We start from the raw sequence: 17,379 nt of genomic DNA on the forward strand, positions 1-17,379 counted from the left end.
CTTTATGAGCGAGACTCTATCCAGATCTACTTGATCTAAGAACTCCGCGAGCGAACTGAGCGAGCCATGAGGCGCCTATCGGCAAGGCTTGGAAAAGCCTTAAGTTTAGGCTCCCTTCCTTCACTGAACTGATTCACCCGGGTCCAAACCTGCTGAGCTAGCTAATTTTTCCTTTACGATTTTTAACTTTAAATGCCTGAAAAGTATGTTAAACGAATGAATTTTTGAGAAAATTTGACACGATTAGATTCGTCGCACCTTGAAGTATTTTTAGGAATTTTTTAGGAATTTTTCATTTTTTTGAATTCAAATTCAAATTTTGAATTTGGGGAACCCTGGTACAGACCCGGCGGTCTTATCCTGAGTTTGTTGCCGAATTTGATAGATTGACCCCAGAAGATATTGTGTGGGAGCCGTACAGTCCTTCGACTATAGCCACACGTGCACCGCTTGGGATATCTTCGTGTGCACACAGGACCAGAGCCTATGGATGACTACTGCAGCTTTGGTGTACGACGTTGCAGTTGAGGTCCACTGCCCGGACAGAGTCATGAGATAGTTTGAATGTAACCTTGGCCTATACATTTATGACTTTTTTTTTGAGATGGAAGGATCTGAACAGCAAAAAACCCAATCTGAAAGGAATGCTACAAAGGTTGGTGATCATGATGGTCAACCTAGCCCCAAAAAGATAAGAACTGAGGAAAGTGGAAGAAATCCTTTTTCGGAAAGTGGAAGAAATCCTTTTGAAAAAGGTGATAGAAACAATGATGAAGTAGGCAGCTCCAGGGGGGTGGCATGAAGACAAATCAGACAGGCATGGAGTGTTGGCCACGAGCTAGCTATACTGGTTCTGCCCCTAGTAAAATATCAGTTACTAAAGGGCCAAATCTAGGTGCTACACTGAAGAGTAAAATACACTTTGAGGACCTTGCTGTAGTGGGCAAGTCTAGTGACAAACATCCTAACGAGGAAATCATCCCGGCTGCAACATATGAATCTGCACTTGACATGGATAAAGAGGACTCTGTGGAGTCTAGTGATGTCGGTATCCCTGGACTAGGGTACCCCTTCTTGCTGTGTCTCGACAAGAACCCCGTAGTTATCCTTGACTACGCGCTGGCGACCTAAGCAGCCGGACCCCTGTGGTCCGGAGACCTTCTCACCCGGCCAACGGCCCCGGACCCATTCCTTGTTTGGGAAGGGTCCGGTGACGCCACGTGCCCCGGAGAAGGGAGCGCTCAGTCCAAACAGCCAGGAGCCCCCGGACCTCTCACGGAGCCCCGGACCTTCCATGGAGTCCCGGATCCTCCTACGACGTCCCGGACCCCCCCTCGGGGGCCCGGACCCCCATATACTATCCGGACCCCTCAGCGGGGGGGGGGACCAACTCCCGCCTGAGGCTGGTCCGAAGCCGCCACGTGTCAACAGGTACGGACACGCGCACGGTCATGAGGCTTCACTGGAAGACTCGCCCACCTACCGCATCCAATGCGGGAGACGTAAGTGCGCTCTGCCAAAGCAGAGCCCGAGGCGACTTTTGACAGGCTGTACTGTTGATCGCTGAAAGGATCTTGATCACGCGATGTCGTAGCCTAGAGGGGGTGAATAGGCGTTTCTTCAAAAATTGGCGCTTAATCCCTGCTGGGACTGCCTGGACCGGTCAGACCGGTCTACCAGACCGGTCAGACCGGTCTATGCAGGCAGACAGCCCAGTCAGCAGGAACAAGTCCCCTCTCGAGATTGAACCTATAAGAAACTTGGGATATGTGTCTTGCAGAGAATTTCTAACAATATAAACAAGTCCCTACACACAAGTAGAGCACACCCAAGTAGATCGAGCGGAAGCACAATTCAAACTCAAAACTATAAATGCAAGGTAAGTAAATCAAACCGAAATAGAGATGATGCAATGAAGACACGGTGATTTGTTTGACCAAAGTTCGGATTCACCCCATGCACCCACGTGTGAATCCTACTCTCCGTTGAGGAAGCTCGTAGTGACCCCAAGGTCAAGCTATCTCCTCTTCACCACTATATGACCATGCGCCCTCTTGGCACACAATCAAAGCCGCAACAAACTTGCCGCTGCTCACCACAACCTTGGGAGCTAGCCGGTGACGCCTAGCCGTCTAGGAGCCGATGCTCCAAGAGTAACAAATGCTTCAATCGAGTTGGCCGACGCAACCTCAAGTGCTCAAATCTCGGGATGTTTCTCTCTTGCTCAAATGACTCTCAAGGAATGGATTCACTCAACCCAACTCAAAGATTCACCTTGAATCAAGCAACTCTCACAAAGAGAGGTTGGGGAGGACTCTCCAAGTGCTCACAAGGCTCTCAAGATGTTCTGAAATGTTCTAGCATCAGCACCCACGAATGGGTGAAGTCATGGGGTATAAATATCCCTTCTCACAAAACTAGCTGTTGCCCTGTCAGTGTTAGACCGGTCAGACCGGTCCCCTAGACCGGTCAGACCGGTCGGTTTTGAAAACTAGCCGTTGGAGGCTTACCCTGCTCAGACCGGTCACTTGGACCGGTCAGACCGGTCCCTCTCTGATTTCTGCATTTAGCTCTCACTCCTTAGGCTAAACTCTCTAGGGACTGGTTTGAGCAATTTTGGTATTGTCTAAACCTACTGATGTTGTATCCCTCTTGATAGTACGGCATACCTATACTCAAGTGCACAAATGAACTAAACAATTTCCACGATTACTTGAGCTTCTTCATAATATGATCATGCTGACTTTTCTTCGATCAATACCGTGAGGGCATCAACATCTTCTTTCTTTTGAGCATTCCCGCTTTGAGCTAGTGACTTTGAATCTTTGAATTGCATAGGAATGAAATCCACCTTGATTCACAAGTCACTTTCTTTTCTTGAATAATGACAATCTTCAACATAGAGCTCTCCATAACTCTAGGATCTCCGGTATTTTGACCCGTATCGGTTTTCTTGCCCCCCCCCCAAATGAACGGTTGGCACCAGACACAGCCACTTTCTTTTCATTATGATGAACTAAGTTACCCTGTCATATGCATCACGTGTAGAATTTTTGCTTAGGCGCACATACACTTTTTCACCCCATGGATGCTGAGATTTAGGGGGGGTTCCATCTTTCTTTGATTTGTGCAACATTGGCATGTGAGGCCAAATTTGTTGAGTTTTATTCATTTGCATAAATTAAGGGGGAACTCAAATTAAATCTGAGAATTCATAAAGAGTTATTGAATATCTTTTTTTTTGTAAGCTTTAATCGGTTTGTCATCAATCACCAAAAAGGGGGAGATTGAAAGAGCATCTAGGCCCCTAGTGGGTTTTGTTGTATTGATTGACAACACGATTAAAGAACTAACTTGTTGGCATGAGATTATGAGCAGGTATTTAATTTGTGGAATGATATAGCTCATGTATTGCAAGCAAATGTGTATGTCCCATTGGCAATCATTATATGTGACAAGCTAGAATGAGAAAGAAAAATAGAAGAGCAAGGTATTCATATTTGATATGAAAGGCTCTAATATATTGTTGAAGTTTGTTAGTTAATGTGGGACTCAAAGTGGCAAGCAAAGTTGTAAAAGAAAATTGAGAGCAAGGTACTCATGATTGACATGAAGGCTCCAATATCAATTAAAGGCTTGTTCGACTTTTGATGGAATTCATATGACAAGTAAAGGTTATGAGAATAAGACATAATATGTTGTTGCATAGTCTCAAATTAGAAAGACTTGTCATAGAAGATGAATAATTATTGTCAAGGGAAGCAAGCAAGAGAAAAGTGAATGAGACATGAGTTGATGTGCATATGTTGTCTCAAATTGGAAAGCTTGCATATGAAAATTAAATGGTGGATTTATTTTGGTAAAGAAGATTTCATGCATGACACAAATCAATGTGAAGTTCAAAATGAACGGCTAGAATGAAGGTAGAGAGGACCGAAAGTCGTGTTTCAAGAGGCTACGCAAACTTTTAATTGATATTGGAGCCTTCATGTCAATCATGAGTACCTTGTTCTCAATTTTCTTTTACAACTTTGCTTGCCACTTTGAGTCCCACATTAACTAACAAACTTCAATAATATATTAGAGCCTTTCATATCAAACATGAATACCTTGCTCTTCCATTTTTCTTTCTCATTCTAGCTTGTCACATATAATGATTGCCAATGGGACATACACATTTGCTTGCAATACATGAGCTATATCATTCCATAAATTAAATACCTGCTCATAATCTCATGCCAACAAGTTAGTTCTTTAATCGTGTTGTCAATCAATACACCAAAATCCACTAGGGGCCTAGACGCTCTTTCAATCGCACGTTACCAAGGCGCACAGTGCAGCCGCTGGCGCCGCCCACGCCTCGCGCGTCAGTTTGCTATGCCAGTTAGACACGACAGCTCGGCTTTGCCCATCATGACGTCTACGTGGTAGACCCAGCAGTCTACGCCGCAACCTACACTGCCTCAACGGGCGCCTCGCCGATGGGACAAGTGAAGACCCCCCTCGGTCAGAGAGTCTGCAGTGCGATAAAGCGTATCCGGGGAGAGATTCTCAACCACTGTAGCACCATTAATGTCTTTTTTGTGGTATACTATACATCCTCGTTGGGCCCACCTGTCGGGGTCCAACGCCTGTTTACGCGTCTTCCTTGCGCTATAAAAGGGAGACGCCCGTTAGAGAAGGACTCAAGTCGAAAGGGGACTTGGGAAGCAGAGGATAGACTCATCCACAGACACAAAACCAATACAGCTCTCAGTGGACGTAGGGTATTACGCTTCGGCGGCCCGAACCACTCTAAATCCCCGAGTGTTCTTGTGTTCTTGCTTCATGAGTAGATCTGTCGAATCGCTTGCGCTTCCCCGAGTAACCACCCTCTGGGATTAGGCGGGTGCACTACGCCACTCGGCTGTGGCCCTCCTTCTAGAGCCACGTCATCTGGCGCTGTCCGTGGGGAACGTGCAGGCGTAGGCCAAATCTCCGCTCACCTCCAGGCTTCTGAGGTTGGGCTAATCCTCTGCAACAATGACGAGAAGATGAAGAGAGGCATGGCGTCGCCCAAGCCGCATGCCCCGGCACCGAGGCGGCAGTGCCCTCGGTGCGGTGGCGCACGGCAGCGGCGCCTGCTGTGTGTCGCCACTACGACACCTCAGAGCCGGCACCGTGACGCGCAGCGGCGACGCATGCTGCACGTCATCCTGCGACACCTTATCATCGGCTCAAGGTTTTCTCTCAAGCAACCACCGGGGGTCCCCTGTGGTGGCACGACGTCGGCTCAAGGTTTCATCTCAAGATGGAGCCTGGAGCCGACGGCTGTGACTCTGGAAGGATGGTCGTCGCCTTCTCCCTCGCCTGGCTCAGGCCTCCCTTGGAGCTGCTGCAGACAGGCGTCGACCTCTGCCGCAATGCACGGGGGCCCTGTGCCAGCAACGAGGTGGAGCCGGCGAACGACTGCCCTTCTCCACGCTCCGTGCTTGTCCAAACGAGCGCCCGTCCTTTCACTGCGCCAGGGTGTCAAGCTGGCTTCAACTCACTATGAGCGGCCATTGGGCTGGCTTCCGTCGGCAGCCGGCGATGGCTGGGCCACTCCCATTCAAAGCCAAAGAAATTGTTCTCATGCTATCTGAGCATGAAACAGCTCTTGTGCTGGGAAGGGCCCTGCAAGCTCCCGAGGTGATGCTGGATGATGATGTACAGGCATGTCCAGGGCGCCTTCGCCTCCAACGACTGAGAGGAGCCCCCAAGGTGGCAGTTCCACTTCGGCCAGCAACGTGCATGCCTTACGGGACGACGGCTGTAGGTTACCCCTAGATAGGATTGAGCGTGTTTCTCCTTTGTAATGATGTGGTACCTACGTGTGGCCCAGAGCGGTAAAGGTCCGCCTTTGTAAACTCGACCTCTGGCTTCATCGCACAAACAGGCGACACCAGCGAATGGTCCAGAGCGGTAGAGGTCCTCCCTCGTAATCCCGACCTCTGATGTACACCACGAATCAAGTGGTAAAGGAGATTTGCTTTCTCAGTCTTATCTTTACATTAACTTAATTACACTCGTCCGTTCAGCTTGCATTTTTTCCTTCTCCTGTGCGGAGTCTTTCTTCTTTTTCGCTAACGATCCAAATTGAGTTGCTGGCTTGTGGTCAGGATGGGACACCCCTTCTAGCTGTAAGGCGGTCCAAACTCCTAGGGACCTTCTCCGGGGAAGTGGTGCTTGTATCCTGGGGTGGAGAAGCTCTGCGTAGCCGCTTAGCCTGGTAATGTACCCTAAGCCTACGCACTTCACTGCCCTGTTACGAGTACCCTAGTATCCGAGGCTGCTGTATCTAGAGGTCCGGACTCCTTTCTAGTATAAGGCGTGGTTTCCTATGTTGCCTGGAGCCGGGTGCGGGGAAGTGGTGCTCGCTTCCTGGGTGGTTCGAGGTCCGTGCAAGCGCTTAGCTTGGTTCCGTACCCTAAGCCTGCACCTTCTCCGCCCTGCGGAGAGCGCTCGAGTACCTGAACCTGGCAACAAGTGCTCCGGCCTTTAGGGGGTCCGGAGCACCCACTCGCGACATGAGCACGCCAACACAGCCAACTTGCGCCAGAACACATCACGATAATGGCCCCACCTGCGGGTTCGTACCTCCCCCGAGGTGGGCCCGTGGGCCACTGTCGGTATCCCTGGACTAGGGTACCCCTTCTTGCTGTGTCTCGGCAAGAACCCTGTAGTTATCCTTGACTACGCGCTGGCGACCTAAGCAGCCGGACCCCTGTAGTCCGGAGCCCTTCTCACCCGGCCAACGGCCCCGGACCCATTCCTTGTTTGGGAAGGGTCCAGTGACGCCACGTGCCCCGGAGAAGGGAGCGCTTAGTCCAAACAGCCGGGAGCCCCCGGACCTCTCACGGAGTCCCGGACCTTCCACGGAGCCTCGGATCCTCCTACGGCATCCCGGCCCCCCCTCGGGGCCCCGGACCCTCATATACTATCCGAACCCCTCAGCGGGGGGACCAACTCCCATCCTGAGGCTGGTCCGGAGCCGCCACGTGTCCATAGGTACGGACACGCGCACGGTCATGAGGCTTCACTGGAAGATTCGCCCACCTACCGCATCCAATGCGAGAGACGTAAGTGCGCTTTGCCACAGCAGAACCCGAGGCAACTTTTGACAGGCTGTACTGTTGATCGCGCGTTACCAAGGCGCACAGTGCAGCCGCTGGCGCCACCCACGCCTCGCGCGTCAGTCTGCTACGCCAGTTAGACACGACAGCTCGGCTTTGCCCATCATGACGCCTACGCGGTAGACCCAGCAGTGTACGCCGCAACCTACACTGCCTCAACGGGCGCATCGCCGATGGGACAAGTGAAGACCCCCTCGGTCAGAGAGTCTGCAGTGCGATAAAGCGTACCTGGGGAGAGATTCTCAACCACTGTAGCACCATTAATGTCTTTTTCGTGATATACTATACATCCTCGTTGGGCCCACCTGTCGGGGTCCAACGCCTGTGTACGCATCTTCCTTGCGCTATGAAAAGGAGACGCCTGTTAGAGAAGGACTCAAGTCGAAAGGGGACTTGGGAAGCAGAGGATAGACTCATCCACAGACACAAGAGCAATACAGCTCTCAGTTGACGTAGGGTATTACGCTTCGGCGGCCCGAACCACTCTAAATCCCCGAGTATTCTTGTGTTCTTGCTTCATGAGTAGGTCTGCCGAATCGCTTGTGCTTTCCCGAGTAACCACCCTCTGGGATTAGGCGGGTGCACTACGCCACCCGGCTGTGGCCCTCCTTCTAGAGCCATGACAAGTGAGGACAGTGATAACTTTGCCAACCAAGTAAAGGAGATGCTGGGTGATGAAAACAGCCCTCCCAAAGATAACAACTCACAGCTGGTGGCCAGTTGCCTGCTGGAATCTGAAGTGGAGGTGATAAACCAAGCTTTGTTTCAAGAGGCTAGTGCCAAATCCGTTGGCAAGATCCCAGAAATTCAATAGATTACTTCAGGGGACACTCAGGTATTTGATGTGACCAATCTGCTCAATCCATATGGCATGATGAGGGAGATGAGGGAAGACCGAAGGGCCAGTGAACGTCTACAACAAGATATGATCATGAAGTCAACCGTGCAGCATGACAAGGTGGACAAGGGGAAGCTGCCTAGAGGTAACCCCCTTGTAACCTCCAACTCCTTTTCCTCTCTCAATGATGATGATATTATTGCAAGAACTATATCTATGGGTGTTAATATTGATGTTTCAAATTTTGATTCCATTAACATGCTTAAGGATCTAGAATCTGGTAGATTAGCTCTACATCTAAAACAATAGGAGAACTTGGCTGGGAAAAACTATGAGGTACAAGATCGCTCCTCAATTCAAAAAGATTCTGAAACTGAAGGAAAACTCCTAGAATGGTTAGAAAGTGACCATTCTGATGAAAGTGACTTTATTTTGGTTACCTCAAAAAAAAGAACAAGGAAGCCTGTGCAAAGAAGAAGAAAAACAGGAATGACAAGGAAAATCCTTGTCAAAAGAAACAAGGGAAGGGGGACAAGCTGGGAAGCTCAGCTACCCCCCTCGCCCCAATACAAAAAGGTAAGAAAAAACAAAATGAAAGGCCTGATATGGAATTGTAGAGGCATCAAAAAATTTGGTGTCTCTTCTTACCTTAGAAACCTAATTCTAGAACATAAATTCCATTTTGTTGGCCTACAGGAAACCATGCAGGCCAATATTGAGGATAAAATCTTGAGGGTCTTGGACCCTGAAGGGGTGTATCTCTGGAAATGGATCCCATCAAGAGGCAAATCTGGTGGGATACTGAGTGGTATTAACACTGAGACTTGTGATGTTGGGTCCTTTGTGGAGGGCAAATACATGCTGCAGCTCAACATTTGGGACAGAGAGAAAAGAATGAAGTGGAATTTCATTAATGTCTATGGGACTGCTCAGGATGAACATAAATATGAGTTTTTATCTGAATTAGCTAATTTCTGCTGCCAAAACAAAGATCCCTACCTAGTAGTGGAGATTTTAATATCATAAGATTCTCTTCTGAGAACAGTAACAATGGAGGGATGCATAGGAACACTGGTGTGTTTAACTCTATTATCTCTTCCCAAGAACTCATTGACATCCATATGACTGGTGGAAAGTTCACCTGGTCTAACAAACATGACTTTCCAACACTAGAGAGACTTGATAGGTTCTTGATGAGTAAGGATTGGGAAGACTTATTTCCTAATGTTATGGTCTATAAACTACCTTGGGACATTTCTGATCACAACCCTCTTATCTTGTCCTCTAGCTCCAATCAGCTAATGAAGAACCTCTCCTTCCAGTTTGAGTTATCCTAGCTGAAACATCAAGATTTTCTGCCTACTGTTCAGAGCATTTGGGAAAACCCCTGCTTTGCTAACTCTGCAATGGACAGGATCCAGGCCAAATGAAAAAGGTTTAAGCAATATTTCAAGGGTTGGAATTTCAATAGGCAAGGGGGGCTGAGGAAAAAAAAGAATTACAATCCATGAACAACTGCTATCAATTGAACAACTAGAGGAGGAAGGCCTCCTACCCATGCACCTAATACTAAAGAAAACTCAGCTTCAGAAGGAGATGTTGGAGATGTTTGAAGAGGAAGAACTCTACTGGTTCAAGAGATCACATGGTAAATGGCTACATGAAGGGGACAATAATACTAAGTATTTCCAGAGAATTGCTAATGGTAGAAAAAGGAAGAATACCATTCTCTCCCTAAATGATGGGGAGAGTATTATCACTGGTGATGATGTCCTTCTTCAGCATGCAACAAATTATTACAAAACACTCTTTGGGCCTACCCCTGGGAATGCATTCCCATTGGATCCTGATCTCTAGCTAGAGGGAGAAAAAAAATAGCAGTGATGAAAATGCTGAGCTGATCCTGCCTTTTTCTGAACATGAAATAAAAACTGCTCTATTCCAGATGGAGAAGAATAAAGCTGCTGGGCCTGACAAAATCTCCATTGACTTCTATCAGGCATGCTGGGACATTGTTAAAAATGATTTACTGGACATGTTTTCTGAATTCCATCAAGGCATTCTGAATGTGAGTAGGGTGAACTATGGGATCATAACACTTTTGCCGAAGATACAAGAGGCCGAGAGGATACAACAATATAGGCTGATTTGTTTGCTGAACTGCATATATAAGTTGATAACCAAAGTACTCACCCTGAGACTCAAGAAGGTGGCCAATAAGCTGATCCTTAACTCTCAATCAGCATTCATGAAGGGGCGAAATATTATGAATGGAATTATGGCCTTACATGAAGTTCTACATGAGACTAAAAGAAGAAACGAAGTTGGTCTGATTTTAAAGTTCGATTTTGAAAAGGCCTATGATAAAGTCAATTGGGACTTCTTGTTTTGTGCCCTCAAACTCTGGGGTTTCTCTGAAACCTGGTGTGGGTGGATAAAGAAGGTTGTCTCCAATGGGACTGTCAGTGTGAAACTTAATGATAAAATTGGGCCCTACTTTGTCAGCCACAAGAGGGTGAGGCAGGGAATCCTCTATCTCCCATTCTCTTTAATTTTGTGGCAGATTGCATGGCTAGGATGGTGAGGAAAGCACAATATGCTGGGATTATAACAGGTCTGGCAAGCAATCTGATTCCCAATGGAGTGGTTCTGTTACAGTATGCTGATGATACGATTGTGTGCTTAAAAAATGATATGGAAAGTGCTAGGAATATGAAACTGCTCCTCTACCTATATGAAATGATGTCGGGTCTAAAGATTAATTTCTCTAAGAGTGAAATTGTTACCATTCATGGTGATGATGCTCTTGACATACAGTTTGCTGAACTATTCAACTGTCAGATTGGGAAACTCCCTATCAGATATCTTGGGGTTCCAATCAGCCCCAGCAAACTACACAACTGTGACTGGACTCATTTGGTGGAAAAAATGAGAAAAAGCTGGCTGGTTAGAAAGGTGGATCCCTCTCTATTGCTGGCCGAACTACTCTTATCTCTGCAAATTTGTCCAGTTCATTCATCTATCACATGTCTATATATTTGCTGCCGAAAACAATAGCTAAAAAATTGGATGGGCAGAGAAGATCGTTCTTTTGGCAGGGTGGTAGCCAGAAAAGGAAATATCACCTGGTGAGATGGACCACTATATGTAAAAGTAAGAGCAAAGGAGGTTTGGGCATTAAGGATATCCGAAAAATGAATATTAGTTTGTTGTGTAAGTGGTGGTGGAAACTTGAGAATGAAAAGGGCTTATGGCAACAAATCATCCAAAAAAATATCTATCTTCAGATATAATTTTCACTGTAAAAAAGATAATTGACGACTCCCCTATTTGGAAGGATTTACTCCAAGTTAGATGTGTGTACTTAAGAGGGAGGAAGATTTTGACCAAGAATGGTGATAAAACATTGTTCTGGCTGGATCCCTGGCTTACTCAGCAACCTTTGTGTGTTCTATACCCTGTCTTATTTGACCTCTGTGATATGAAAAAGTGCACAGTTCTGGAATTTTTGGAGAGAAATGGGCAGCTTCACTTCACTAGGTGGTTGCCCCCCATCCTCTTCGAGCAATTACTAGAGGCTGTAAACTTGGCTTTTTCCTTCCCATTCTCAAATGAACATGATGTGATCTCGTGGGCATAGCACCAAAAAGGGTTTACATCCAAATCTGTTTATGACAAACTGTCCTGCGGGGATAATGGCTACCACTTCCGGCACATTTGGAAAGCCAAGATCCCATGTAAGATAAAAATATTCTACTGGCTCTTTGAGCAGAAAGCCATTCTTACCAAAGACAATATGACTAAAAGAAGATGGGTTTGGGATCCCACATGCTACTTTTGCTCATGCCCAGAAACGGCTGGCCATCTTTTCTTCCAGTGCAGCGTCTCTAAAGTTGTCAGGGGGATTTTTGGTAGCTGTTTAGGTGCCAATAACATTCCACACAATGTGGGGCAATACAAAAACTGGATACAAACTTGGTTCCCTGGTGGAGCCGATGAACACACCTTGAGTTTTGCTGCTATCTGCTGGGCAATTTGGAAAGCCCGCAATAAGGCGTGTTTCGACAAAAAATTGATAAAGAACCCGCTAGAAATTGTGATTCATGCTTGTGCTCTTATTAACTTTTGGGCAGGTCTCTACTCCCCGGAGGTGCAAAACCAACTTGCTGCAGGTGTGAAGATCATCCTCTCGTGCGCGCACCGTGTGCTTGCTCGTCAGGTGCTTCATCCACTCCCACGATAGGATGATTCTGCGGCGGTGATCGAGGGAAGCCAGGAGGGCGAAGCAATGACGCAGCTGGGTTAGTACAACCGTCGCCTCCAACTCAGGCCGATCGAGGACGATGCAAGTGACCAGGAGGAGCAGCAGTAGTGCCTTCTTGCTCCCTCTTAGGCTTTTGGTCTTTATCTGGTTGGCTTAAGTAGACGCCCGGTTGTGGACTTTGTAATAAGCTGATTGTGGTCACTTCAGACTTGCGCTTGGGGGTACTCGCTTAGGAAGCCTAAGCATGCTACCCACCCCTCTGTAGCCTTGCTTGAATCAAGTCAGGCTGGGAGGGTTGCGTTATCTCCCTTTGCTCTTTCTCTTGTGCTGCTGTGAGCAGTGAACTCCTGTATTTCCGTTTCTCTTAATGGAAATGGGGTTAATCTTCGGTTCGAAAAAAAATAACTAGCTTGAAGAAGTGAGCAAGTAAATAAATTATGCAGAAATAAACAAAATAATTTGGGCTTCACAGGGAATAGAATTTACCTTAGCTGCTCTCCCTCACCTGGGCTTGCTATTTGTGTAGAAGCCTGGGAGACCTGCTGGCCAGTGCACGGGCCGAGCTGAGTTCCTCCACGTGGGCCAAGCGCCAGGCCTGCTCCAGGACAGCTCGACCAGAGCCTGCCTTTGCTCGTCCCCCTCCGCCTGGGCCTGGGCCGAGCAGCACCTGCCGGCCGTGCGATGTTCCCGCGGTGGGCCGTCCGCCCCACCTGCGGCCGGGCTTTTTTTTCATTTTTATATTTAAAAAAAACAAAATTTCAAAAATATATGTCGAATAGGGAAATTTACAAAAATAGATGTCTGTTGTGAGCGACAAGACCTAAATGTAAAAAAAATTACATTTAGGTCTTGGCGTACAGGCGCATTAAACAGTGAACTTGTAAAATCGATATAAAATTGTAGAAAAATTGGAAAAATACAAACTCAACTGTTCTGGATTCTATGAAATAATATATACAACTTTTGTTACATAAAGTTTTTCATTTGATCAATGTATCTAAATCAAGAAAAATAGTTCTTGTACCTAGAAAAATCTGAAATAATTCATTTGGTCTAGTTGTGCTTATCTAAAATTTACCAAACTTTTTTTATAGATCTTAGGAAATAAAATAATGGTACTGTAAAAGTTATGGCTTCTAAAACTCAGTATAGCAGCATGGATAAATAACTCATTTAAACTAGACATATTGCAAGATCTAATTTAAAAACTTATTCTAGAAATATTTTCTGGGCCTACCAATTTTGTACAAGCCTATGCTCACCATATGCAACACTCTGGCCAAAGATAACATGCATCCAAAGAATGGATCTTGAGATTTAAATAAAATTGCATTAAACTGGTATTTAAAATAGAGCAAGATAAATTGATCAAATGAAAAACTTTATGTAACAAAAGTTGTAGATCTTGTTTCATAGAATCCATAACACTTGAGTTTGTATTTTTTTTATTTTTCTACGATTTTATATTGATTTTACAAGTTCACTATTTAATGCGCCCTGGGCGCCAGGACCTAAATGTAATTTTTTTTACATTTAGGTCCTGTTGCCCACTGGATGGGCGACAGGCACCCTGTCGCCCATTAGGGGGCGACAGACACCCATTTTTGAAAATTTACCTATTCGGCATATATTTTTGAAATTTTGTTTTTTTAAATATAAAAATGAAAAATGCGCTGCGGCCGGCGGCGAAGTGGCCAGGCTCCTTGTCACGCTGCTGCGGCTGCGGAGTTGGAGCACTACCGTTCGAGTGTAACGCTCGAACAGGAATACCCGGGGGGGGAGTAAAAACGCTCCAACAGGAAAGGCTCCGACCCCTCAAAAAAAGCAGGAATGGTACGGATATTTTCTGATCATATTCGAATTCGATTCGGTCTGGAAGGGTTTTTATCCATCCGTATCCAATATCCGTAACCGATCCGTATCCGAATATTCAAAAGTTACATTTTTATGATGTCGATATCCATTACAATTTTATCCGAAAAAAACTAACACTATTCGTATCCGACTCCGTATTCGAACACAAATATGAAAACAAATACAATATCAGTAATATCCGTCCGTATCCGATCCGTTTATATCCCTATTCATAGAGCTGTGGTATTTTCGACTGAATTGCAGCTACAGACTGAACGACCTGAGGAAAACGTACATGGGAAAGGAGGGTGGTGTGTTCCTCCTCATGATGTGCTCAAGATCAGTATTGATGGTGCTTTCTGTGAGGAGAAGACGGGAGCATGGGTTGTCGTGGTGAGAGATAATGATGGCCATGGTGTTCTCGCCGGCGCTAGACACCTGCGCGTGCACTGCATGATGCATTGTCTGCTGGAGATTAAGCTTGCCTTGCAGCTCTACGGGTGGCCCTTGAGGCTAGGATCTCTTGACTCATTGTTGAGACGGGCTCATCAGTTCTTGCTGTGGCGATCAAAACCAGTGACTATGATTATGGGCCAGGGGGGAGTCGTCTTCAAGGAGATACATACATATGCGAGTTTTTATCAATGCATTATTTCATTCCAGAGAGTATTGTTCACATTCCTCGTTCTTGTAATCGGTGTGCTCATGAGTTAGTTCGTTCGGGAACCGGATCTACCGATTTATTTGGTGTGATCCCCTCCCAAGTTTTGTATGCACTACGATGAACCGTGACCTGGCTGCTCCAGTGTCCAGAGAATAAAGGAATGAGAATTACCCTTTAAAAAAAAGTCAGAAGCGACAGGCATCCTTTCATCAACGCACATGAGCGCACCGTGCATCACATTCCTAGCGAGTAGCTGGGCGACGAGACGACAGACAAAACCCACCCCACGAACGAGGCAAGTCGGCCATTGCCAATCCGGCTGCACCAAGTTGATGAAAGAAGAGGGAGAGTCTATTAGACTAGTCTTAGTAAAAGTTTTACGAGTTATTTAGATTAGAAACTCTCCTCACATTTTATGAAACTCTACAATTTTCTCTTCTTATCATGTCAGCAAAACTCCATTGGGACTTGAGACTGACCTTACCAATCTGAGAAGGAAAATATTTTTTTTAAAAAAAAAGAAAGAGAGAGAAGAAAAATATCCGGCCAAGATGATGAGGTAAAGTGAAAGGGACCGCTGACGGGTCCTGTTAGGGGCCACGCGCGTTACTGGAAGTTGAGTCATCGCATAAAGTGATTTTGGGCGAGCGCTTCCGTTTTATTAGGCTGGAACGTGTCAAATCGAATTTGGGCTGTATGTATCTGGTCACGGGAAGCACCTTAGATTGTGTACATAATCTTCTTATTAATTCTTGCGGACGCACCCCTCAAAAAAAAAACTTGCAGACGCAAAAGCAACCAGAGAGGCTGATTCTAATTTTCATAATTCAACATTCGTTCTTCATTGTACCTGTATAATCCTGAAAATTCTTGCAACAAAATGATTGGATATATTTTTAGCCATCATATATCATTAAAATTAAAAGTGCCTGAAAATTCTTGCAACAAAATGATTGGATATATTTTTAGCCATCATATATCATTAAAATTAAAAGTGCTGAATTGAAAAATATTGTGCAGTTCTTTCTCTATCTGTTTTACTCGAGTTATCAAATATGTTAGATCTTACATATCGCTTTTATCTAGATTTAATTTATTCACCAATTATCAATAAATAGTTATTTCTTATTAGACTAATCTATTTATTCTAGCTTTCTCCCTCCGTTCCAAATTATAAGTCGTTTGACTTTTTTATCTCAAGTTTGACTACTCATCTTATTCAAAAATTTATTCAAATTATCACTTCTTTTTGTTGTGACTTTCTTTATCAATTTTTTTAAGAATGACTTAAATTTGACTATATTTGCGCAAATTTTCTAAAGAAGACGAGTGGTCAAACTTAGGGTAAAAAAATCAAACGCCCTGCAATTTGAAACAAGGGAGTATTTTAGCTTTTATCACAATTATTCAATTTGGATTTATCGCATCTATAGGCTTCTAGCGTGATTTCATCATCATAGCCGATTGGGTCTAGATCTAGGTGTTATTTCCAGACATTGTTAAGTAATTAGCATTGTCTGAGTTGGCTGTTCCTTAGCCGATTGCTTCGTCTACTCATATCGGCTCCCTAGCCAATATCTCTGGGGGAACGATTTGGCTCGCCAGCTGGTACCTTCCAGTATTTAATGTTTCCTTCCCTTGTCAATTGCATGTCAAATTAACTAGAACGTCAAGCACCTACACAACATCAAGTGGATTCTATACTATGGAGTGAAGCATATCTCCCAGATTCTAGCGTGTGGTTGTGCAGAGACCCGTTTGACTAATTTTTGCGTAACAAAATTGACAATTAAGATTTGTTTAAGTGGCAAAATAAAAACTTCATTAAATAATTAGATGAACGAAACTAAAACAAAAACTAGAAAATGTAGCTAAGGAACAAATAAAAAAGGTTGGCAAGGATCAATTAAATGATTATTTGATCCAGCAAATATTGAAGCTTAAATGCTTTGTTCCATATGAACAGATGCATATATGTTGCCAGGAACAATTAATTGATTAAAGTTGGAAGGGAACAAATTAGTTGGAACAAAGTATATTAGGAACATAAATAAATCATTTGTTGTGAAGGAATAAAAATCAAATAATGTAGCAAAAAGGAACGCTTAAATATATTAGTTTTTGAAAACTTAAATGATTTGTTCCATATGAACAAATGCATACATTTAATGAAAATAAAGTTGGAAGGGAACAAATTAGTTGGAACAAAATACATCATGGACATAAACAAAAATCATTTGTTGCCAAAGGAATAAAAATAGAAAAAAATGTAGCAAAGGAACACTTAAATGATTTGTTCCAAGGGAACAAATTGTTTGGAACAAAACATATCTCGAACATAAACAAAAAACATTTGTTCCAAAGGAACAAAAGCTAAAAAAAACTTAAATGATATGTTCCCTATGAACAAATGCATATATGTTGCCAGGGAACATTTGAGGAAATAAAGTTGGGAGGGAATACATGAGTTGGAACAAAATATATTGGGAACATAAACAAAAATCATTTGTTGCGAAGGAACAAAAATAAAAAATATATCAAAGGAACACTTAAATATATTGGTTTTTGGAAACTTAAATGATTTGTTCCAAGGAACGATTAATGG

At 44.7% G+C, this 17,379-nt stretch overlaps 1 long non-coding RNA gene across 1 annotated transcript; it reads left to right on the forward strand.

The window, feature by feature from the left end:
- The first annotated feature begins 733 nt into the window (after nt 1-733).
- Nucleotides 734-8,237, forward strand: LOC120698111. Its single transcript, XR_005684718.1, has 2 exons — nt 734-1,044; nt 7,786-8,237. It is a non-coding gene; the product is annotated as an uncharacterized LOC120698111 (long non-coding RNA).
- Nucleotides 8,238-17,379: the final 9,142 nt, after the last annotated feature.

The sequence above is a fragment of the Panicum virgatum genome, chromosome 3K, assembly GCF_016808335.1.
Source record: "Panicum virgatum strain AP13 chromosome 3K, P.virgatum_v5, whole genome shotgun sequence".
Classification (NCBI taxonomy): Eukaryota; Viridiplantae; Streptophyta; class Magnoliopsida; order Poales; family Poaceae; genus Panicum; species Panicum virgatum.